We start from the raw sequence: 26,541 nt of genomic DNA on the forward strand, positions 1-26,541 counted from the left end.
TTGGATTCATTCTCTTTTTCTTTGCCTTGGCTTTTGGTAAGTCATCCAATCCACTAAGGGTCCCTTCACAAAGACTTGTACATCTATTTCTCCAATGTCGTCTCCATTTCCATTCCCTTTATTTTTGTCACTGTTTCTTCAGACCTATCAGGCAGCAAATGTCTGTTGTGACTACTGTGCGTAAGACACTGTCTTGCCTTCAAGGAGTTTACAATCCAAAGAGAAGATAAGACACACCTACAAACATCCAGAGATCAGAATATCACAAACATCCAAAGTGCTATATCATTATATAAATACTTAAAAAGTACTTCACGGGACTTCCCTGGCGGTCCAGCTGTTGACTCCGTGATTCTACTGCAGGAGGTGCAGTTTCGATCCCTGGTTGGGGAGCTAAGATCCCACGTGCCTCGAGGTATGGCCAAAAAGTTTAAAAAAAAAAAAGTACTTCACGTGTCAAGAACTTTTCGAGCCACAGGGATAAAAGGAATAAGACATGCTTTCTGTGCTTGAGAGGACTTACAGCTGAGGAGGGAGGGAAGGACCAGCGTGTAAGCTCCATGAGGGCAGGGATTTTTGTCTGCTTTGGTTCATTGCCATATCCCTAGCCTTTAGAATGTTGCTGGGCACATAGCAGGGCCTTAGGAAATATTCAGTGAAGGAATGAATGGGTGAGCTCATCTGTAACAGCCCTCTGGCTTCACTTTGCTCTTTTTCAAAGGTCCCCACCTAGAACACAAGCGTGAATTGAGACGAGACTAGCTACTAGTTTACAAGAGCGATACATACACTCAAAATTTTCCCACCCCTCCCACAGTGACCAACTGTTCTTAACCCCACCATGTGATCCTTGATTCTTTTTTCTTTGGGGATGAGTTATTGCCCAGGGAGCTCTTTAAATCCTCATGATAATAGGTTCTCTGTGGGTTCACCCCATCAATCCACCTGAGTAAATGTTCACTGAACCCAGCTGGCTACAATCCCAAAATACCACTCCTCATCCACACCCCCATCACCTTCAGGTCACCTGAACTCTTTACCTCAAGATAAACCTTATTAATATTTTGATGCATCTCATTATATATTCATACATCTAGTATAATTTTACATAAAAGGGATCATTTCGCACATTATTTTTATTGTGGATACTTCTTCTTTCTCGTCTCTCCTTTTGTCCCTTCATAGCAGCATCTTGCCCTCCATCTCCACCCCAAGTAAGTCATGTTAACAACTTCATATGTCTCTCCATACCTTTCTCTTACACAATTCTCTACAGATTTACATATTCATACATGGATATGGCTTTTTGTCACGACTTTACAAAACTGAAACCATATCTACTTTCTGCATCTGGCTTTTCCCACTCAAGAGTACAAGGCAAAAATCCCAGCAAGTCATCTGTTAAACTTCTACTTCATTCTTCTGAAAGGCCACATTATGTTCCATAGTGCAGATTTGTCACAGTTTATTTATTCATTCTCCTTTAGTGGACATTAATTTTGTTTCTAGCTCTTAGCCACTATGAGCAATGCTATAAAAACATCTTTGCATGTTTGTTATAGGATAGAGTCCTGGGAGGGGAATTGTTGAGTCAACAGATACGTGTATTTTATTTTTCAGAGAAGTTTCATTCAGGTAACAAAAAAATATATCATTTATTATGTGAAAGACACAGTTTTAAGCATTTCATGAATATTATCTCATTTATTAATGCTATGTTGTCTTCCAAAAAGGCTCTAACACTTCCCATTTCCACCAATAGGAAATATTTCTTATATTCCACTAGGAAGTAACAGTATGACTCCTTTTCACTTTTGCCAATCTAATGAGTGTCAGGTAATATCTTACTGTTACTTTAGTTTGCATTTCCCTGGAACTAGTGGATTTAAGCATCTTTGTGGGTCTTTGGAGTTGCTCTTCTGCATTTTGCCAGTTCATATCAGTTGCAAGTTTTCTGTTGGGTTGTTGATCATTTTTCTTATCAATTCGTAAGAGCTCTTTGTATATTAAAACAAATCAATTCCTTTTCTATTGTATGCATTATTAATATTTTCAGATCTATTGTTGGCCTTGTGGACTTTGCTTATGATAGGCTTTGCTTTAAATTTTTTACAGATTTCATGCAATCAAATACGGTTAACTTTATAGCTTCCGGGCTTCTATTGTCCATGTAGTTGTCTAGATTTTTAAGATTATATCTAAGCCTTTAATTCATCTGCAGCTTATTTTCTTATATGGCATAAGGTGGAGTCCATTTTTATTTTCTTCCAGAAAGAAGTCAGTTGTTTATTAAATGGCCCATTTGATAAACCTCTTTCCCCGGAATTAAACTACCTCTTTCCCCCAAATTAGACTACCACCTTTTCCCTATATGAATGCCTCATTGGAATCTGAGTCTATGTCCACACTGTACTGATTTGATTACAGTAGCTTTAGGTTCTGATTATCTGGTACTGTTTTCCTTTTTCATAGTTTCCTTAACCTAATATTGGACATTTATTTTCCCCAGTGAACTATATGATCATTTTAACCAATGCCAAGAAAAAAAAAAAAAGCAACCTTGTTTTTATCCTAATGGAAGCTGCATGAAATCAATTTTCAAAGAATTGACTTTTTCATGATATAAGATTTCTCATCTAAAAACATGGAAGACATTTCCAGCTATTCAGCTCTTTTTTGTGTTTTAACAAAACAGTAAGTTTTTTTCTCTATATTTTCTGTTACTTTCTTATTAGAATTATTCCTAAGTAATTTATAGTTTTTATCACTATTATATATGGAAAAATATGTTCCCATTTTTATTTTTTGCTGGCTCTTATTAGAGCAGAAAAAAAACCTTTTGATTCCTGTATATTTATCTAGCGTCCGTCCACCTTATCACATTCTCTTAAGATAATATTTGCTATTGGTTTGGGGTAAATAGTCTTTTACTATTTACTAATATACTATAAATAGTCTTTATTTAAATAATTTTCTCCTATACCTATCTACTTAAAATTTTTATTCAGATTGAATGGTTGCTGAATTTTAGCAAGGGTTGTTGGAATATCTACTGATGTTTTCTCTTTTTTAGTTTATCTGTGTAATAGATTATGGTGATGGATTTGGATATTGAACCACTCATGCGGTTGTGAAATAAAACTTGCTTATTTACTGTTTTTTTATTTTTTGATGTAATGAAGTCTTCTATAATCTAATATTTTATTTATAATTGTCCTCTGTAAATCATCAGTGAGATTAATCTATAATTATAATTGTAATTAATAATTGTAAGTAATCTATACTTTTTTCTTTCTTAAGTTTTGGTATTAAAATTATATTGGCTTCAAAACATGAATTTAAAAGATTTTTCTATGGCTTGGAGTAGCTAAACCTCCATTTCTAACCAGCTCCCAGGTGATGCTAATATTACCAGCCTGTGGACACACTTTGAGTAGCAAGGGTCTAAATTACTTAGCACTGGAATTATCAGACTTTAGAGGTAAATTAAAACTCAGCTGTGAGGCCATCTGGTCCTAGAGTCTTCTCATTGTTGACCTCCATGCACCTTATCGTTGGTCCATTTATGTTTTCCCTCTCTTCTGGAGGTCTGTTTTAATAGTTTGTATTTTGCCAGGAAATCATACATTTCCTGTAGGCTTTTGTAGTCATTGCTGTAGAGTTGCCTAGAGTGAGTCTCTCAGATTTTTAAATTTCTCAGGTGCCTGTGGTTATGACTCTTTTCTCTTTCCTAACCTCTTCTATATTTTTCTCTTTTTTTCCTCTCTTCAACCTTGCACATTGTTTGTCTGTTTTATATAAATATATAGTTTATTAATCTATTCAATAAACTTTCAGAGTTATTTCCAGTAGATTTTGACTAACTTATCCTTCTTACTATTTTATTCTTTCTATTATTTTTATATAACATTAATTTCAACTTTTACCTTTATTGATTTCAATTTCCTGATTTCTTTTTCTAAATTTTTAAGATGAATATTTAGTTCCTTTATTTTTTTGGTTTTACTTTTAAACTGTGAAGGCATTTTAGAGCTCTAAATGCTCCTCTTAGTACTGTTCTCAGGGTCCTATAAATCTCAAAAGAAGTGGATTCTTTTTCATTGGTTTCCAGAGAGTTATGAGTTCCCTTTTATTTCCACTTTGATCCAAGACTTAGCAGGGAGTTTTTCCCTTAATTTCTAACTATTTACAGTTTTTAGGTCACCTTTTATCATGTATCTATAACTTTTCATTTTTATGAAAAAAGTATTTTCTTTATTTGTAGGATGGAAGAAGTCCTTATATGTACTATATCAAGTTATTTTATTATGTTATTTGGCTCATCTGAATAATGTTTTGACTAGTAACATTGTATTATTTTGTTGGTCTGAATGAGTTTTTTCCAGTTTTTTTTTTTTTCCACACAGCATGTGGAACTTCCCCAACCAGGGATAGAACCCACACCCCCTACAGTGGAAGCACGGAGTCTTAACTACTGGACCACCAGGGAAGTCCTTTCCAGTTTTATGCAGATAAAATTGACAAACAGCACTGTGTAAGTTTAAGGTATACAGCATAATGAATTTTTTTTAAACTATTAATTCTGGCTAATTGTGAGAGGTATTTTGAAATCTCTCATTATAATTGCGTATTTATCAAGTTTTCCTTGCCTACATGTATTTAGCTTCTAAGTCCTTTGATGTCTACTTTATGACTGCTACATCTTCTTTATTGTTTGTCTTTTATCACTATATAAGAATGTTCTTCATACTCTAAATGCTTTTAGCCTCTGCAGTTCCATCGTATCTGATATTAATGTTACCGCTCCTGTTTTCATTCGTTTTTCACTTGTCTAGTATTTCTCTGCCTATCATTTTATTTTCACGCTTTTATTATCACCTTGTTTCAAGTATGAATCAATACGTCCAGTGAGCCACATCTTCACACTGATGTATTTCTATACTTCAAACTTTAGCATTCTAACACTGAGTTCATCATTTCCCCCCTAAAACTCTTTCTTCTTCTTTATTTTCTATCTCAATTGTGATAGAAAGCTCTTGTTCTGTTGTTTGTTCTGAAGAGAGTATCCAGATATCCTTTTGCTGGACCATCCCTCCCTCGCTTCCAGCCCAGGAGCTCTGGATGGTGTTTCCTCATGCCTACTTCAGGATGGGCATGTTACTACAGCCTTGACAATTAAACATCACCTTCTCCTAGCCTTAGGTACCCAAACAGAACTAATGCACTGCAACCAGAATCAAAAAGAGGGCGGCTGTCTTTCAGAAGAGGCACCTGAGAGCGCAGACTTGGAAACCAGACCACCTGGGCTCAGATCCTGGCTCTGTCTCTTATTTTAACTTTGAGCTAGTACTTAATCTGCCCCAGTTTTCTTACCTACCTCATTCTTGTGAAAATTGCAAGTGTCAATATATGTAAAAAGTTAGAGCAGTTGCCTATTATGTAAGAAAATATGGGTGTTCGGTTAGAATGGGCATCTTCAGAAAATCTATGAACAACAAATGCTGGAGAGGGTGTGGAGAAAAGGGAACCCTCTTGCCCTGTTGGTGGGAATGTAAATTGATACAGCCACAATGGAGAACAGTATGGAGGTTCCTTTAAAAACTAAAAATAGAACTACCATACGACCCAGCAATCCCACTACTGGGCATATACCCAGAGAAAACCATAATTCAGAAAGACACATGCACCTCAATGTTCACTGCAGCACTATTTACAATAACCAGGTCATGGAAGCAACCTAAATACCCATCGACAGACGAATGGATAAAGAAGTTGTGGTACATATATACAATGGAATATTACTCAGCCATAAAAAGGAATGAAATTGGATCTTTTGTAGAGACGTGGATGGATCTAGAAACTGTAATACAGAGTGAAGTAAGTCAGAAAGAGAAAAACAAATATCATATATTAACGCATATATTTGGAATCTAGAAAAATGCTACAGATGAACTGGTTTACAGGGCAGAAATTGAGACACAGATGCAGAGAACAAACGTATGGAAACCAAGGGGGGAAAGCCGCGGGAGTGGTGGGGGTGGTGGGGGTGGTGGTGTGATGAATTGGGAGATTGCGATTGACATGTATACACTGATGTGTATAAAACGGATGACTAATTTTAAAAAAGTGAGAGTAAAAAGTTTTGCTAAAAATTAAAAAAAAAAGAAAATGTGGGTGTTAACTATTGTTATTCTTTACCTATTTATTATACAGCATCTGGGAGGACAAGCCTGGAGCTGTTGGCAGCCCCTGTGCCACTATAGGGCACACGAAGTCTGAGAAGGAATGAAGTCGGCATGAAGCAGAGCAGAGCCAAGATCACTGGGCCGGATCACAGGATTGAGCCTGGGTCCCAAAGCTGGTTGTACCCAGGATTTTTCAGACGTGAGGCAATAAATCCCTTTTTTTGCCTAATATTCTGTGACTGGAGTCAGAAAGAGTCAAATGATACAATGGTCAAGCAGTATGCCAAGCTAGAAACTTGAGACCCATTTCAATTTTTCCCTCTCACTGTCTACATTCCATATAGCAAGTCTGCAGATTCTATCCAATACTTCCTCAACTTCTTTTCATTATGATTCCTTTTTCCCGCATCCTTAACTCAAGGGAGGAAAAAAAACAAAAAAAAAGAGCAGTATTTGCTGAGTACCTATCACGTACTTATAGACTGCTAGGACATGTTCACTTTATTTTTTAATAAATTTATTTATTTATTATTTATTTATTATTATTTTTGGCTGCGCTGGGTCTTTGTTGCTGCGAGCGGGCTTTCTCTAGTTGCGGCGAGCGGGGGCTACTCTTCACTGCGGAGCACGGGCTTCTCATTGCGGTGGCTTCTCTTGTTGCGGAGCATGGGCTCTAGGCACGTGGGCTTCGGTAATTGTGGCTCGTGGGCTCTAGAGCACAGGCTCAGTAGTTGTGGTGCACGGGCTTAGTTGCTCCATGACATGTGGGATCTTCCCAGACCAGGGCTCGAACCCATGTCCCCTGCATTGGCAGGTAGATTCTTAACCACTGCACCACCAGGGAAGCCCCATGTTCACTTTTTAATCCTGACAGTAACTCTATGAGGAATTCGAAGCACAGAGATGGTGACTAACTAGTCCAAGGTCACACAGTGAGCCAGGGGTGGTGATTCCAACTCCAGAGGCCACACTTGGCACCACTATGCCATACTGTCTTGATAACATTTACTGAATGACTAACCCCAGGAGCAATATCTACAGAACTCCACCCCAGGCAGTGCGCACATGACACAGGCCAGTGGCTACTTAGTCCTTTTTGAAAGCAGCAATGACCCTCTCTAAAGCAGTCTAGTCAATATCAGGAGTCACACACACCCAACCTGATCACTTTTCTCAGGGAATTGGTCATCAACCACTAAATCTACCCATTCTCAGCCCCAAACTTTGTGGAGCCTGTCTGCAAAGAAAAGAGCAACACCAGCTAGGTTGTGGCCATGCCGCATCTTTCAATCATAAAAAGACAAACAAGGGGCTTCCCTGGCAGTCCAGTGTTTAAGACTTTGCCTTCCAATGCAGGGGGTGCAGGTTTGATCCCTGGTCAGGGAGCTAAGATCCCACATGCCTCGTGGCCAAAAAACCAAAACATAAAACAGAAGCAATATTGTAACAAATTCAGTAAAGACTTTGAAAAAAAAAAAAAAGACAAACAAATGGCCTGGTGATTTTCTCAGCTGGAATTCGCACATGCACACACACACACACACACACACACACACACGCCAGTTCATCAGTCTCCTTAAAAATATAGTTCTTGGGCTTCCCTGGTGGCGCAGTGGTTGAGAATCTGCCTGCCAATGCAGGGGACACGGGTTCGAGCCCTGGTCTGGGAAGATCCTACATGCTGCGGAGCAACTAGGCCTGTGAGCCACAACTACTGAGCCTGTGCGTCTGGAGCCTGTGCTCCGCAACAAGAGAGGCCGCGATAGTGAGAGGCCCGCGCACCGCGATGAAGAGTGGCCCCCGCTCGCCGCAACTAGAGAAAGCCCTCGCACAGAAACGAAGACCCAACACAGCCAAAAATTAAAAAAAAAAAAAAAAAAAAAAATATATATATATATATATATATATATATATATATATTTCTTCATGGAGTCTTTCCTGAATAGTCCTATAAAACTCTTTCTGCCACCATTCCTCACATAGTCCGTTAGAATGCTTATTGCTTCTCCGACAGATGTCTCCTTTCAGTTCCTCAAATCTGCTGAGCTCACACTGGGACTCTTGCCCTCGACCGGGACACTCCTCCCACCTGTCTCTACAGAGCCAGCACCTGCTCTTCCTTGGACGTCTGCTTCAGGGAGGCCTCTCCTGCCCACCCTGCCTAAGGTAGGTCCTGCGTTCCCACCACCACCTTATTCAGAACCTCAGCCCCTTGACGACTCTCTTCCCAACCCTTAGAACAACATGCAACTATTTTATTCACTTGTATGTTGACGTGGGGTTTGTTTGTGTTTGCATGTGTTTTCCTCATCTTTCTCCTTTATTAGAATGAAACCGAACAGGCATCTTGAGAGCAGGAAAGCTGTTTGTTGCCGTTGTATCCCTAGTATCTCACATAGGCCTGATGTATAGCAAGTACTCTGTCTCTCTGTCTCTCTCTCTATATATATATGTTTGTTGAGTGAATGAATAAAAGAACCAGAGACTAGAACATAGGACCTGGGGGGGTCTGATTTCACTCCAATCACAGATCACCTGGTGGGCCCCTTTTAAAACACTTGATTGGTATAAATGGGCAGAATGGGTAAAGTCCCCAAACCCTGGATCCTTCTCCTTTTGATAGAATTCCACTGATCCCCGAATGATTCTTTTCCTATTCTTATGTAGCTGGCTTAGACCATAACTCTACAAAGACATTTTAATGTGATACCACCGGTCCCTGACTTTCTCTCACGCCTGTGTCTGGCTTGGCCTCAGCTTTAAAGTCATGTTAATGACAGAGGCCACCACCTGTCCTTCAAAGGGCTCACAGCGTCCAGCTGGGGAATGAGGCAGGTGAGATCCCCTACTGTGGAGGAGAGGGGTACCCAGCAGGCTCTGGAAGAACCTAAAAATCAGAGCCTCTTCCTGAGGAAGAGCAGGGGTGACAGGGGAGGGAACACACGACTCTACTGCATATCTTCCGTGTATCTGGGTTCTCCCGTATTACCTCGTTTAATCCTCACCATGGTCCTGTGATATGGATGTTTTCACCACCATTTAATAGTTGAGAGCTGTAGTGGGAAAATATGGGCTTTTATGTCAGATTAGCCTGGGTTCACAGTTCCCCCATTCCCAAATTAGCTGCTGTAGGGCCCTGGGGCAAGCTACTTAACTTCTCTGGGCTCAGTTTCCTTATTTTTATTATGAGGCTAGTAACAACCACAGGTGCTATGACTGTCTAATGATGAAGATAGATGACACATTCGTTGAAGTGATTTTGTGCTCAGCACATACTAGAGACTCAATATATCACAACCTTTTTTATTAAGAGATTTGCCCAAGAGTCACACAATAAGTGGCCTGGAACTTGATGACCTCCTGCTTTGTAAGATCCTAAGGATATTTCCTCTACAGGCCATATGGTTTGTCTCATTTCCCAGGTCAGGAGCTCTCCCAGGACAGGGATGGCATCACCTCTTTTTTGGTTTAGTGGCCTATATATGCAGTGGTTATAACTCACACTCCCGTCTCCTGCAGTAAGATAGCACGGATTATGCTGATAATTGGGTTTTCTACTCAGTGGTTTGTGTGAATATTGATAGACTAGGCAAATGGTCCTCTGAAATAAGTCAGCACCCAGGTATCCCTGCCCCCCTTATCCTCCACCTTGAAGAACAACTCCCTCTGTACACACATCTAACCAAGGAGAGCATAAAACAGTTTCAGTGATGTGACTCATTCATGTTTTATGCACAAACATCGTGAAAGAAAATAAAACTTATCAGAGTCACACCAAGAAGGATGAAGGACATCTTAACCTCTGCTAAAGTAACAAATTTTTAGTCAGCAACCTGGAAACAATTGAGGTTTTTATATACAGTATTGTGTATGTATGTACCTATCTTCTGATTCATGAAGTGATTCATTCCCCCTCCCATCCCTATGCCCAATCCCTAAGAACTGCCCATTCCTGTTATGATTTTCTGTTAAAGCCACGCTTTTGCTTTCCATCCCTGCTCAGGCCCTCTGCATCCTTCCCTGTCTACGAAATTGTCCCTGCAGTGGTCTCCCTGACCACTGACAGTCTTACCTTCTAGAATCCAGGCTCCACACTGGCACCAGATAGGTGGCTCCAAAATGCCACTGACCATGTCCCACTCTGCCCCACTAACCTTCAATATCTTCCCTTGTCTCCCCCCCTGCCATACAGCGCTTTAGCTTAGAACACAAGTCTCAACAACCTGACAAGAAGAAATGTCAAGGGGCTTCCCTGGTGGCGCAGTGGTTAAGAATCCACCTGCCAATGCAGGGGACACGGGTTCGAGCCCTGGTCCGGGAAGATGCCGCGGAGCAACTAAGCCTGCGCACCACAACTACTGAGCCTGCGCTCTAGAGCCCGCGAGCAGTAACTACTGAAGCCCGCGCGCCTAGAGCCCGTGCTCTGCAACAAGAGAAGCCACCACAACGAGAAGCCCGCACACCGCTCGCCGCAACTAGAGAAAACCCGTGCACAGCAACGAAGACCTAGTGCAGCCAAAAATAAATAATTTTTTTTTAAATTAAGAAATGCTTTAAAAAAAAAAAAAAAGAAGGAAGGTCAATTATGTCTTTGGCATTTTTTGAGTCTTAAGACCAGCTGCCCAATGCTTACTTTTAAACGTGTTTCAAGACCCTTAAGTGCCTTAGGAAGTAGATGAATCATAGAAATCCTAAATAAATAAACAAGCCTTGGACCCTCATAAAATGTGTTGTTGCCCAATCATAAATAAATCTTGCCCTCTAAGGGGGCAGTGTTGTCAGGCAAATGTCACATAAAATAAACGGAAAAAGGTAAAAATGGAGTGTCCGCTTTCTGAAACAGAGAAACAGTGACCCGCACCAGGCAGTAAAGACAGGCAGGTCATGGTTTCTTTCCTCCAATCCCACCTCCTAACTTTCCACACCCGAACCCCACCCTTGCTGATTACAGCCATATCTGCAGCAACAAAACGATGTTCCCAGATGCTTCTCCGGGCTGGTGTGAGCTGCAGTCCTCTCAAGTTAACTTGCGTGTGGTAAGTATTGTTGCAATAACTTCAGTGCTGCAAACCTCTTGTCTTTCTCTTTCGTCCTCCTTCAAAAGAAAAAAAAAAATTATTCTAAAAGTAACAAATTCTGGAGCCAGTAAAATCTTACCACGGGTAACTAACACAAGGCAGAATTGAATAATAGGTATTAATCATTTGCTTCGGTGAATTTTTGTTAAAACCCACATGTCTGCAACATGTAATTGTCTTTTAAATTAAATTAGACAGTGGTGATTCATTAGAGCCTGCGTATATCATGACAGTTTCTTTAAAATGAAGGTACATTTTTTAAGAGAAAAAAATGTTCTTAGACATGAAAGAAGAAATTATCGTATCATCATTAAGACTGGTGTGTTTAAGCAGAATATTCTAAAATTCCTTCTAGAAACTTGTTTAGTTTGTAGCTGGTTTCAAGATTTGCTGTTGGAATTACTTTTGCTAGTGTGGGGCAGGGGGACACGACGTCTGCTTCAGTCATTTTGAGGTTTATTATTATTTTATTGTCTGAAGTTAATTCTAAATGTCTCTGTTTTTATATAACAAAAACAATTTTTTGAGATCATCACAATCTGGCCACTTGTCGCCTGTCCTGATTTGTATCGTTGTTATTATGGGCAGTATTACCAAGGCAGATCTCAGTATTTTCACTGTTAAGGGAATGATTAGCTTTTCTCACTTGTATGATTTAAAGAAAGGAGAACAAAGAAGGTTTTTTTCTCCCTCTTACTTCCAGGTCCCTAAGGCAAACACATTTCTTAAAGATGGTGGATAAAAGGCATGTGCAGTTTGGGAGGTGGTATTTCTGACATCTAGATAGGTGTATAGTCTAGAGATTTTGAAATTGTGTGTATGGGACATAACAGTTTCTGTATTCATACATTTGTTCATTCATTTATTTTTTTTAAACACTCATTATTGAACCTTTACTCTGCTCCAGGCACTGTGTTAGGATAAAAAGATGAGTGGCTAGGACCCATTGTGCTCAGACTCCAGTAGAGGTGAGGGACCCGAAAACAACTGACCTTAAAATATAACCAGGACCAGACAGGCATCTTGAGAGGCCTTAAACACACTGAAAATGTGTGGTGTGCTACATGCACACCCCTCCATATGTAAAGAAGTCTGATGTAATTGTGATGATTTCCCTCAAAGTTTTCACTATTTCATTTCATTTTATTGCCCCAACTTTATTGGTGCCTTAAGGATGTGCTTAGTTTACCTCTTGCAAAGCAATCAACCCTAAGAACAACCCCAATGCACTTGAATGCATTAGCAAAATGCAGAGGAATCCAGAAGGACTGAGCAAGCACCATTGGTTAGCCATCAGTTTTATTGAGAAATTAGCACTTAACACTACTTTCAAACTCATTTGGGTGTTATGGGGATGGGCGGGGGAGAGGGGGGATGAAAACGGAGATAAATGTATGTGCTTTTAATGGCTGCCCCTCTTAGCGCATAGATCATGCTCTGGAAAAATACATCTAGAGGCTTTGGGGAGAAAAAAATATTTTATAATTAAGTGTTTGTATAGGCTGCTGCTTTTTTCCTGAATTAAATTTGTCAGCATTTAAGCGTTTCATGGCCACCAGGTAATTGTATTTTCACTGAAGTTTTGAGATCCGTTTATACTGACTAGAGCACTCACAAATGGTTTTGTTATCTTCTTAGAAAGTATTGGATGGGACTGGCTCAAGTTACGGATTACAGACACCACCCAAATTCACCATTCTGTAACTTCTGACCTTTGATTTTATGGCTAAGGACCAGCACCATCTTAACCCTCTTTACTTCCATCACCAGTACAAGTTGTTGGCATTGGGTGGGATGGGGGGCTCTTCCACCCCATCCCTCGCAAATAGTACAAAATCTAAAATTATTTAACAAAGTTGACTGTTTACCAAAAAAGTTTTCTAAAAAAATCAACTAAGTCCCTTCAAGATGTTTGTGCTGAAGTGGATGCAGCTATTAGCTGTCTTTTACCAGGTAAGTGATCTTCAACCCCATGATTCAAAGGACAGATGATTCCAATTCAAAACTGAGTTGCAGCAAGATTTAAAATACAGTCCTGTACATCATAGGTCTTCTAGTTCTTTTAGCCTAGATATTAAATCTGAGACAATTGCAGGATTGCTATACTGCTATGACCAGATACTAGATATGCCAGGCATGGGTAGAGCCAAGCTCTCTGCAAGTCCAGGAGCTGGTGATACCCTCTTCTCTTTTTGGGATTCCCCCCTGCTGAGCTCCTATTGGAGACAAAGTGTTCTAAGAAAGATGTGAAGAGAGAAACAGAATAAAGGCAAGATATGAGTCTGGGGAGATAAATAATTGCCTAAGTGAGGAATATGATTTTAGTTGAGAGTTTCCATAGCTGCATATGAATTGAGAATTCAAAGGTAACTCCAAGATTCATTCACTCAACCAATAATATTTCAACCTTTAATTCTGCAAACAGAAATAAACTGTGGGATGAGCTGGAAGAACTCAAATTAAACTCTTTCTTGGAAAGTCTCTTTCTGCTCCTTTACACCAACTCAGGAGTCATGGTAGAGGTCTTAACTAATTAGATAATAATTCTGAGCTAGAGCACAATGATTGGATCCCACTTCTGAAAGAGATAAATGCTTGCTCCCCAGTTATAACAGAAAGAGAAGCAGCCTTCTCTTCACTGTAGGATAAATGGTTTTATTGCCACATTTGGTATGTTCATTAAAATGTGTTCCCGCACACAAAAAATTTTTTGTTAGATTAAATGGAAGGATATAATCACAGATGTCAATAGTGGTTAACTCTGTATGCTGGATTTAATAGAAATTTTTTTCTTTTGACACTTTTGTGATTTTTAGACATGTCTTCATTGATCATATTAGTTGAGCTAAGTTTTTAAAATTATACACATTTGGGGTGAAAATTAAGTGGGAGGGGAAATTTGAAATTAGAGGGGAAATGTGTGTTTTATTTTTGTGTAAAAGACTTAAGCTCCACGGGCTTCCCTGGTGGCACAGTGGTTAGGCGTCCCCCTGCCAACGTAGGGGACACGGGTTCGAGCCCTGGTCTGGGAAGATCCCACATGCCACGGAGTGGCTGAGCCCATGCTTCACAACTACTGAAGCCCGCGCGCCTAGAGCCCGAGCTCCGCAACATGAGAAGCCACTGCAATGAGAAGCCCGCGCACCACAACAAAGAGTAGCCCCCACTTGCCACAACTAGAGAAAGCCCGCGCGCAGCAACAAAGACCCAACGCAGGCAAAAATAAATAATAAATAAATAAATAAATTTATTAAAAAGAAGAAAAAAGGCTTAAGCTCCACTACTTCAATACTCAAATCATCATTTTGGATAGACTTCCTTTAATAATTATAATAATTTAATTCTCAACCCTCCCTGAACCTTGGAATCACCTGGGAAGCATTAAAAATATCAATTCCAAGGCCAGACCAATGGGCCAGAATCAGGATGGAGCCAAGTGGTTGGTATTTTTAACAGGTCAACTCATTACATAATCTAAGGTTCCATATTGTAATTTTTCTGTCTTCATAACATTGACCAGGAAGTTACATTACTTAGAATTAGACTCCACGGGCATTTTACTGCTTTCTTCTATTGTCAGAATGGGTGGGTTTTGGTAACACCTGATATAAAAGTTTTCCAGCTCTAGGGCGTAGAACTTGGGACTTTGATCAGTCATACAGTCAGATATGATTCACTGGTTCGTGCACAAGATGTACTGCTTAACAGAACACCATCAGCTTGTTTTAAATGGGTATTTAAATACCGGGGTTACTCTGTGTCAGCCAAGTCTCCTTTCTAAGCGTCCCCACTGGTCACTTGCTAAAGCAGTTTTAGAATGGGTTTCTGAGAAAAACACAGACTTTTCTGCAGCCATGCCTTTGGCTTATCTCCGTGTTGAATTAGGATGGCCATTAGCTCACCTCCATGCTACACTAGGATGGCCTTTTATTCAGGTACATGTCCTGGTTGCATCTTTTAATTTTTATAACAATGCATTTGCCTTATACACCTTTCCTTCTGTGTACCTGTTGCTATGTATAATAAGCAACCCTAGTTGGGAATCTGAACTCAGGTTCTTGCCAGAGGCTTCTAATTAAGCCTCACTTCTGCCCAAATCTTATCAGGCCCCAGCTGGTGAAAATACTATTCACGGAAGTTTATGAAAGAATATGCATCCATGTGTTTCACTGAACAATCTAAAAAATCTGATTTTTAATCTTGAATCATCCCATATTATCAGAGGGGTAAATACTTAGATGGGATCATTTTAGCTTCTCGGTGATTGCTTTCAGTGATTCTACCCTAGCATTGTGCTGTAACCCTATATTAGGGTATAGGTTTGGGAAAGTCATTGTTCTGTTTATTTTAGAGATACTGATAAAGGCTTTAGCCACTGCATGTCACAAATAATCTCCTTTTTGAGGAGCTTGATGAGAAATTTCTCTAGGTCTCAATCTGTTTTCATTTTATGGACATGATCAATCTCCTAAATGTTTATGTTCCCTCTTTGCTTTGCCTGGTAGTGATCTCAGAGGGACAGCAGTCAGCCCTCCCTCCGGAAGAGAGATCTTAGTCCCCTGCGAGGAATTGAACCTGGGTAGCCTGGACGGAAACCAGGAATCCTAACTGCTAGACCACCAGGGGCTAGAGGCTAGAAGCAAGGTGGCCCTAGCTCTTTCCCCTGTTTGAAAGCAAGAATGTTTCAAGGAGGCAAAAACTGTAAAAAACAGGTACAAAGTTTATTATTAGAGACACAGCGTAACATGTGGCAGAGCACACAGAGAAACAGTTTACTTATTTAAATCAGAAGCAAGGCAGAAATACATACCCAGAGAGAAAGGGTATGGGTATCCTCTCTAACGAGGAGGAGCGCAGTAAGTCAGAAGCTACAGAAATACACACCCAGAGAGCAGTGCAGGCGTCCTGAACGAAGAGCGTAGTGAAAAGGTGATTTAACTCCCTTCTATAAGACAGTCCTTCCCGGTCTTTGTTTACATTTGGCCAATTATCTTGCTTCTTTGTTCACACCTGACTGGTCCTAGGATGCTCCCCAACATGTGTGTGCAAATTTTTGCTAAGATGGATCCCACTGCAGAGGCCTGTGGGTGCATGTCCACACTTTTTATCGGGTGGTGCCACCTACCTTTTTGACCCCCAAGGAGCCTTCCTGCGCATGTGCAGAAAGGGAAGTTTTCCTGACCTCAGGAGTGGTCATCTTATCTCTTTGCTTCAGCAGAGCTCAGCTTCTGCCACTAGCTTTGTCCTTAGAGTGTCTGGGGCAGAACAAAGCTTTAATTTTACTCCACGTGACAGACACCAGCTGTCCAGCCCAGGGGCCCATCTATCTCCTACCTCAGTAGGAATCTCAGAGTCTAATTTGCAGCCCATGTTGAACACTGTACAGGAACCTTAGAGCAAGCACCAAATTTACTCCAGGTTTTATTTTCCCTGATTTCTTCGTTTTTGTGTCTTGTTATGTATATAAGCTTGTAAACTGCTCAAATCTTTTAAAAAAACAGGACAAGAGTATGAATCAGAATTTCTCAGCCTTGATACTATTGGGCCAAATAGTTCCTTGTTGGTGGGAATGGGGGGCAGGGGGGAGGAGGAGGGAGCGGAGGCATCCTTGGCCTCTACCTACTACGTGCCAATAGCAGTTGTCCCCCTACCCCGAGTTGTGACAACCAAAATGTCACCAGGCATTACCAAATGCCCCCTGTGGGCAAAATCACCCCTGATTGAAACTCACTAGTTTAAATGAATAAATAATCTGATATTGAACATGTAGGGGAGGAAACGTTTTCCTCCACCCTCTTAGGATCCCTGGCTGGGTCTGAAAATTAAACTAAGACAGTTTGACAGGAGAAATGCATACAAATTTTATTAAATTTTTACATATGTACATGGGGACTTTCGTAAGAGAATTGAAGACCCAAAGAAGTGACCAGAGGGGAAACTTTCATACTTTTAGACAAAGAAACAGTAAACTTGTGAAGAATTGACAAGACAAGGGGGTTTGCTCTAGGGGTACTAAATGGTGAAAAAGTAACAAGGTTTGTTTACTCTTTTTTTTTTTTTTTTTAATTTATTTATTATTTATTTATTTATCTTTGGCTGCGTCGGGTCTTAGTTTCGGCAAGCGGGAACTTCATTGAGGCACGCGGGATCTTTCGTTGTGGTATGTGGGCTTCTCTCTAGTTGTGGCGTGCAGGTTCCAGGGCGTCTGGGCTCAGTAGTTGTGGCGCGCAGGCTTAGTTGCCCCACGGCATGTGGGATCCTAGTTCCCTAACCAAGGATGGAACCCGCGTCCCCTGCATTGTAAGGCAGATTCTTTACCACTGGACCACCAGGGATGTCCCAAGGTTTGTTTATTCTTGACCCTAAATTCCATCTCTGGTGATAAGGTGTCTGCCTTCCTTCTGGTACAGGGAGGTTACCTTTCACATGAGACACTTATCTCCTGCTTTCAGGGAAGACAGGTGAAGGGAGAGACCTTCCTGCTTTTGCCATTTTCTCAAACTCCTTCAGCTTAAGATATTCAATATGCCAAGATGCCACATTTTAGGGTAGCTGGTCCTGAACCCCATCAAGCACTTAGTAGTTTCTAGGCTATGTGAAGGCCACTGTCTTTGGGAAAAACCAAGATCATTGAAGCCCAGTGACCACCCTCAGAAAAGCCAAAAAAAAAAGGGAAAGAAAACTTAAGTTCTCAGAATGCACATAATTACAGATATCTCATATCCAAAGTTACTATAACTCCCTGTAGCTTTCTTAATGACTGTGGAAAGGAGGAAGTGAAGAGAAGTTACTATAACTTCCTGTAGCTTTCTTAATGACTGTGGGAAGGAGGAAGTGAAGATACTATCATTGTCATTTACAGAAAAGGCATGGAGATAGCCAAGTATTGATGCTATGGTTAGAGCCCAGTATCCTGACCCAAGTCCAGTGGGCTCTTCACCACACCACCAAAGGGTTAAGCAAGTTCAAAGGAGGGAGAGAGGCAAAGCCAACTTGGAGGATTTGGAATGGCTTCATGGAGGAGGTGGCATTTGAGATGAGATGTTGACAGGTCGATGGGGAAAGTGAAGGCAAGAATTCACAGCAGGAACAGCACAGATGGAAAGTTTGCAGAGCAGTGAGGAATCTGACTGGATATGGGAAGGACATGGTCAGGGAAGGACTGGGAAAACAGGGTCGGTCAAGTTGTGAAGAGCTTCTGAGGGCAGGCTTACAGGGTGCGGGTGTGCAAAGGCAGTCTTTCCCTAGAACCGTGTGTGCCCGACACCCCTTAACAAATTATAAGATCAAAGTAGAGAAGAAGCTTAATGAATTAGGTCCCCAGAGAGATTAGTGATGGTAGAATGACAGTGGGAGCACATGTATCATGTGCTCCTTATCCCCTACCCTCTCCCCAAATTGCACACTTTGGTGAGCCAAGTCCCCTTCACTTTCTTGATGAAAGGAGGGTTACTGGACTCTCCTGGTGTCCGAAAAGTTCCCAGTCTTGCACTATCAAAAATACAAGAGGGCTCCTCATTTAAGCATTATCAGGCATGAGCACCATTTTAACCATGAGGGGAAATGGTTTTGAGTGGCATTTTTTTAAATAAAAGTAATTTAGTTTCCATTAGAAAATGCCATACCTTCAATTATGCATAATCTTTTAAAATTTCCTTATAACTGAGAGTTTTCATTGTTTTGATGAAAATTTCAGAAATGACATAATCGGTGGTACATTAGGCAGAATCCTATTGGCATACAGACAATACCGAATTCTGTATGAGATCCAGATAATTGGCTCCAGGTGCAGACTCAGACCCAGGGACTAAAAAGGCAGGCCTGCTGTGGAGTGTCTGGGTGCTGGAGAAGATCAAGAAAGGGGATTCCTTGATAGGTGCAGGATCTGAATGTTTCTGGGGGACAAGGCTGCAGGCGGATGGAAGCCAGATACAGATGAGTGACTAATCTTCTTTCTTTACTCCCAGTCTATAGAAAAGAAGGGACCATTTCCTCAGCTGTGGGCTACATGGGGGCTTTCCTAGGTTGGGCAGGAAGCCCTCCTCCCACCCCCCAGTGGGTGACCAGAGGCTTTTTGTTTATAGAAATGATTTAGTTTAAATTAGGAAATGCCATACCTTCAACTCTACGAAATCATCTTTTAATTTCCTGATAACTGAAAGTTTGTATTGTTTTGGCTAAAATTTTAGAAATGACATTGTAGGGGAAGAAAAATAATTTTCCCTCTACCCTTCTATGTCCTCGGCCCCTGTAACAGAAGATAAAGAAGAGAAAAGCAGAAGTTTATTAACACGTGTATCTCATATACATGGGAGATATCCAGGGAAAACTGTTAACTCTCAGAGGTGTCTTAGAATTCAGGCTTAGGGACTTCCCTGGTGGTCCAGTGGGTAGGACTCCAAGCTCCCAATGCAGGGGGCCCAGGTTAGATCCCTGGCTGGGGAACTAGATCCCATATGCCGCAACGAAGACCAGGTGCAGCCAAAATAAATAAATAAATAAATAAGAATTCAGGCTTAAATACCATCTTCAGCTAAAGGCAAAAGAGAGAAGGTGGGGATAAGCCATTTATGGGGAGGTGGCTGGGTAAACAAGGGTAAGGTTTGTTATGCAGAAAATAACTCCACTGAAGGGTTTCTTGTGATTTACAATCATCCTTCTTTTCTTGGTAGGAGAGGGAGACACCCTTATAAATGGACGTTTCCTTTATAAGTATAAATTAGTCACCTTAAAGGGTGACTTCTACTCTGTTTTCCAGTCTTCTCCTGTGTCTGCTGTTTCTTAAAATAATCAGCTCAAAATAACCGTTATCCTAACGAGGCATATTTGCGGATGGCATTTTCTGGTTTACAACATAACTGGTCTAGTGTGACGCAGAGGCTGCAGAATTCTGCTTGAGACACACAGGAGCTGGAGGGATGGAGTGGGTCGTTCCCTGCTCCAGATGCAGACTCAGACCTGGGAGTAGAAGACAGGCCTGTTGCGGCATGTAGATGCTGCAGAAGCTCAAAATGATCAACAGCAGGCCTTTCTCAGTTGACTTTATTTTACTTTCTTGTCCCAGAAGTGGGTTGCATATAACCCATGGAATTATCTGGTAGGAAGCTGAAAGCCAGAAGGAGTTGGACAGAGGAGAAAGGAGGGGATGGAAATCGAGGGAATGAAGAGCCCTGGGAAGCCCAAGTGAGTGATAGGCAGTGGTCTCGCCCGATGCCATCAGGATAGCTCAGACTGGCTGAGAGAAATAGAGCCCAAGCAGGACCCGGGCTAGTCAATGAAACTCCTTCCACAAGACAGAAGACTTGGTAGAATGGAAGAGCTCTGACTTTGGCTTTAGCTCGTCTGGCTTTGAACCAGCCTGAGTTGCTTAACTTCTCCTGGTATCAGATTTCAAAATAGAAGGCAAGATTGTTATAAGGCTAGAATCCAACAGCCTTAAGATTGCCAAACATGGAAACTGGCAATAGCAACTGCTCAAGAAATTTCAGTTTTCCTTCCTCTATCCATGAATAAACAATTGTGTTTTCCCAAAGGAAATGTTCTTAAAAGAATTTAGATAGAAATCAAATAAATCACTGCCGCCATTAGTGTGCCTTGGGACCCTATGGGGAAGGGGGTGGAGAGAAGGGCAACCTTGGAAAGCCCGCTGTTTTTGCTTCCTCCCCCTCTTCCCATTCCTGGAAACGCAGGGAGCAGTAACTGCCCCACATTGGTATTACCTCATACCAAAATCATTCCCCCAACGCTCCAGATAAAATACAGGATGCCCAGTTAAATTTGAATTTCAAATGAAGAATGAATAATTTTTCAGTATATCTCAAATAATGCTTGGGACATAATTATTCAAATTTAACTGAATATCCTGTGTTTTTTCCCTAAATGCAGCAACTCTATTTAATCATGTAACCATAATTTCTGTTTTTCTCAATTTTAAACCTAGGTGCTTGCTTCCCAGATTCTTTAGCAATCTATGAGTAAATAAGATAGTGGAATTAGCAGGTATTGGCTAGAATGTGGAGCAACTGGAACTCTCATACATTACTGATGGGAGTGTAAATTGGTACCACCACTCTGGAATACTGTTTGGCACTATCTATGAACCCTAGGACCCAGCAATTCCACTCCTAGATATAGACACAACAGAGATACATACATAGTTCACCTAAAGTTATGTACAAGAACATACATAATGTATGTACTGTACTATTGATAATAGTCCAGACTGGAAATAATACAATGGTAGCACAGATAAATAAATTGTGGTATATCTATACAATGGAATATTATACAGCAACGAGAATGAATGAACACATTCATTCTTGCGGCACACAATATGGTTGAATCTCACAATCATAATTTTGAGCAAAAGACGCCAGGAATAGAAGAATAAATAATGTATATAATTCAATAAATATGTCTCAAACACAGGCAAAATGATTCTCTGGTGTTAGAAGACAGGGTAGAGGTTGCCTCTGGGTGGAGGGTTAGACGCCCTTTGAGAGTAAGGAGGGCTTCTGGGGTTCTGTAAGTTTCTAGTTCTTGAATCAGGTTGTGGTTACAAGAATTGTTCACTTGGTGAAAATTCATCAATCATGTTTACAATTTCTATACTGTATATATAGTTCATTTCAATTAAAAGTTTATTTAAAGAAGAAAAGAACAATAGAACTGGGGAGATTAAACTGTCAACAGAGGAACAATAAGTAGAAGGAAGAGAGAAGAGGCAAGTTTGGGGGCAGTGGGGTACCCGGCAGGACTTGCCACACAGAAGAGGCATTTCAGACAGGACGTGAACAAATCTTTGGGGGCACGGGGTTCCTGTCCTGATCCCTGAGTTCCAGCACTTGCACTTTGAACATTTTTTTAACTCAAAAGCGTTGTGTAAGGTTTCATTCCTCACCAGGACAGTTCGTCGGGCCTACTGCAGACACGACATCTGTATCTGCTAGGAAACTACACTAGATAGCCTTCAGAATCCCTCCCAATGCCCCTGTTTCATGATGTTGGAAATGTTCTCTAAATCACAGTTTCTCACCTCAGCCCAGTTCACATTTGGTGATGGAAAATTCTTTTCTAAAAAAAAAAAAAAAAAAACCCTGTGCTTTTCAGGATGTTTAGAAATATCCTTGGCCTCTACCCCCTAGGTAGTCCTCACCCCCAGTTGTAACAACCCAAAATGTCTCCAGACATTGCCAAATGTCCCCTGGGAGTTGAAGTAATCTCTGGTTGAGAACCAGTTCTCTACAAATGTATTGTGAACCCTTGGGCAAGCTTTTATTGACTGGTTTCAAGATATTAAAAATACATACACACATACATACGTACGTACGGACATAAAAAGAAAGCGGTTAGTCACAAGCTGTCTAGCTTCCGGTAGTCCCAAAAATTTGCATGAGAAGGAACATTCTAGGAGAAGGTTTACCTTTTATTCCTGAACAAGGCTTGCTCATTTCTGCTGGCCAAGATTTATAGTCCCTGATTGGTAGAATTCAATGGAAAGAAGAATAAAGGCTTTGGAGCTCCGCAGAACTGAGTTCAAATCCCAGCCCTGCCACTTTGTCACTCTGAACATGTGGCTATTTTCTGTTTCTTTCCCTTTCTTCTGTAGCCTTGTGGGAGAACTACCCACATCTTACAATTCCTAGGGGTGTAAAGGAGGTATGGGGTGGGAGGAGTATTGTGTTTCCCTCCAGAGCCAAGTACTACTCTCTTTCATTTAACTAACATTCATGAAGTACTTACCCTCTGCCAAGAATCACTCGAAGGACTTTTCAAATTTTAACTCATTTAATCCTCGTGACAACTTTGTAAGTTGGATACTGTTAATATCCCATTTCACAGATGAGGAAACTGAGGCACAGAGAGGTGAAGTAACTCGCCCAAGGCCATGTAGCTAGTCACTGGGAGAGCTGGAGCCTAGGGCCAGAGTCCATGACCTAACCACTCGATCGTGCTCTCCACTTTCTCATCTTTCGGTTCCTGTAACATTTCCTGCGAGGTGCTCGCCATATCTTTTCCCTGGAGAGACTAAGAAGAGGATGTGGGACCAACACTAAGTCTTTGAGACAAGCCTCATTTTCTCTTCTACAAAGAGGTTGGCCCTGGCAATCATGATCTTTCCTTGGCCTTGGCACTTGACCACTTTGCCTCAGTTTTCTTGTCTGCATTAAAAAGGGTCTTATCATCCTTAATTCCCTGAGTGCTCTGGCCTGCAGTGAATATTAAATAGAGACCAATGTTAAGTAGAGATCAAACATGAAAAGCACAGCACTCTATACGTGTGTAAGCCATTGTGATATTGGCAACATATCACGTGCAGATTTTTTCCATCAACTTTCACTGGCACCTGTCTCCCACGTATACGGCGATTTGCAGATTTCAAAATGTCTTCACATACATGATCTTATTTGAGCCTCCCCAATACTAGCAGTGACTACAATTCAAGCCTTCTGATTCCTAAGGCATTGATCGTTCTAGCATCACAGTGTCGTTAGCCTCGGGGTGCTGGGCTCCCAGGCGCTTTTCCGTACCATTAAATCAGGCATAGACCCTGCTACTTGGCAACATTTAGTTTAAAACAGACACAGTGGTGCATATGTCAGGTCATTGACACACAGGAAACACGGTGTTTCATAGACATAGTCTGATCACATTAATACGACAACTCAAAGAAGAAAGTCACATTATACTCGTTTTAAAGATGTTAAAACTGAGGCTCAGAGAAGTTAGTTTATTTGTCCAAGGACACACAGAGGGTGGAAAATGTCTGCTGCAGGTGTGGGAAGGAGACCTTGAGGTACAGCCGTGCATTTCTATCCCTACACTCCGACCCTGCTTCCTGCTCCCAAAAGCTAATGTCTTTACTGTTCTTCATGCATTCCACCCTCTTTCTTTCCCCTGTGCATTTCCTCACATTATTTCCCCTGCCTAGAATGTCTACTATCTATGCCTAGACAAGAATCCCATGCCCTCCAATCAGCCTTCTCCAACTTCACCAAAACGAATGATAATTCTACTTCTGTTACTTTGGAAAAAAAACAAAAAACACAAAACTTGTTCCCAGATCGCATGTTTGGACTTCTCCAGCTCAGGGCCCTGAGTCAGATGCTTCTCTTACACCTCCCACGGGGTCAAAGAGGTTCACAGAACGGACTTGTTTTGATTGAAATTAAATACGACCACTTCCTCTGTGAATTATACTTGTCCATCCGGTGCTTTGCAAGTGTCTCTGCAGTTTTAGGTCTTTAATTTCACTACTAGAGATTCCCACCTCATGAGTTCTCTTCTTAGTTTCTCCTCCTTATTCAAAGTTCTGATACCCCCCCTCTGGTTTTGTAACTATACCCAATACCAAAATGAAGCCAGGCTTGCTGGATAAAAAGACTTTGAATGAATTATCCTTTTCTCTTCTTGTCCCCTTTTGATTTGGTTCTCAGAGGAATCATTAGTCTGAGAAAGGAGTCAAACAAATATGATTTAGAGTTAAAGCAGTCAGATTAGGCAATAATACAGCTGGTCCCCTTCACCACTCTTACTTTTTATTAACCCCTCTCCCTTAAGAAGCACTTGGGTACTTATTAAACATACAGATTCCTCAATCCCTTTCCAGACCTATTAGATTAAATCCAAATTTCTAGGGATGTATCATTCTTAAAAACCCCCTCAAGTGATTCTTACACTAAAGTTTAAAACAATAAAAGGAAAATTGGTCAGTTATAAGCAAGTTTTGTATTTAAATAAGTCATATCACAAATGTTAGCTAACATTATGACAGTGGTTTCCTAAGACAGAATATCTATAAACAAACCAGTTGACAATAACTGCTATGGAGAATAGTTTAATTCATAAAGACTCCGTTATAATGAGAAATACAAAACACGTCTATACAAAAACTGAAAAGTTTGTGTCTTACTCCAGCACAAATTTACATTCAACCTATTAGACGAGGGAATACTATCCATTCTGATGACTTCTAACCACCACCTCTCTGCTAATTCATTCTTTCAACAATATTCTACTGCATATCTGCTGTGTGCCAGGCACTGCTGTAAGACTACCTGGTCAGCCCTTTATTGCTTTAGCTTGTCAGTTAATAGTCCGCACCACCACATAGCAATATATTTTCCTGCATTATCAGCAAAGGCATTGTTGCCCTCTCAGTTAGTCAGAAAGGAGAAAGACCTTCTAATTCTAGTTAAATATTTATATTTATTAAATGTTTGCAGTTTCAAACATGATTCTTGGTGTGATTTGACCATAATTATATAGCCTTCTCAATCGGGGTGGTTTTCTCTTTGTGTCATAAAGCAAGTTCTTGATAATAAATATTTGAGGCACCTTTCTAAGGCAGTTCAAAGTGCTCTGGCATTTGTTATTCCACGAAGTTCCACTTCATGGGGAGTTGGCTGTTGGTGGGAATCAACTGATAACAGTCAGGGATCTCAGAGTAGACAAATGAGTCAGGAAGAAATGCAGAGCAAGGTGAAGAGCTTAGAAGGCTGATTAGGAAGGACTGAGGAAGAGTGATATGACATATACACAGTGGTCTCCAGAACTGGCTGTATCAGAATCACCTCTTAAAATTTTTACACACCCAGGGTCCACCCCAGGCTGCTGAATCGGAATCAAGTATCTGTATTTTTAACCAAGCACTAGGGATTGGGAAGCCTTGTTGTAGAACCTTTGACTGGGGCCTTTCCTGACAACATAGCGGAGGAATATTGAAGGAGCAAAAGCAGAGAGATAATAGGGGTGGGGGGATGCCCTGTAACTAGTCAAGGGAAGTGTTGAAAGTGACCAGGGACCAGGACTACGGAGCACAGCATTATGGTTAGATTCGAAATAAGAAAGGAGAAATTTTTAACATTAGTCATTAGTGAAATCATTTTAGTGAATCATTTTAGTGAAGTCATTAGTGAAATCATTTTAGTGAAGACATTTTCCCTCTTGAGAGTTCTGACGGGGTAGCAACTCACAAGACTGAACTTGATTGCTGGATGAAATATGAGAAGTATAGGCACCACTTTGTTTGAGGGACACTTACTTCCTACTGGTTTTACAACCACTGGGTTTTTCTGTGGGACTTGAAGCCTCTTTTTTCAGAGATACCCTCACAAAGGGAAATTAATCTTTTTCCAAGTAAACTTTAGCTATCAGGACACCACTAATAATTAAGCAGTTAATGCTGACATTAGCTAGAAGCATCTGTTTTAATAATAATTTTATGCAGAAGTAAAGAACTTTATCTCACAGAGTTCTCTTACAGAGCAACTAAGACA

The 26,541-nt window shown here is 40.8% G+C and overlaps 1 protein-coding gene across 2 annotated transcripts in view; it reads left to right on the forward strand.

Moving 5' to 3' along the window:
* The first annotated feature begins 8,109 nt into the window (after positions 1-8,109).
* Positions 8,110-26,541, forward strand: part of LOC309628301 (placenta-specific gene 8 protein-like) — a 33,729-nt gene continuing 15,297 nt past the window's right edge. Inside the window, exons 1-2 of one of the 2 annotated variants that reach the window (XM_082391223.1) lie at positions 8,110-8,351; positions 10,378-11,221. The gene's annotated coding sequence lies outside the window, so the exon portion shown is untranslated. The remainder of the gene's footprint in view (positions 8,352-10,377; positions 11,222-26,541) is intronic. The other variant, XM_082391224.1, reaches the window with a different exon arrangement.

Source organism: Balaenoptera borealis (assembly GCF_965194805.1).
Source record: "Balaenoptera borealis genome assembly, chromosome: 4".
Lineage (NCBI taxonomy): Eukaryota > Metazoa > Chordata > Mammalia > Artiodactyla > Balaenopteridae > Balaenoptera > Balaenoptera borealis.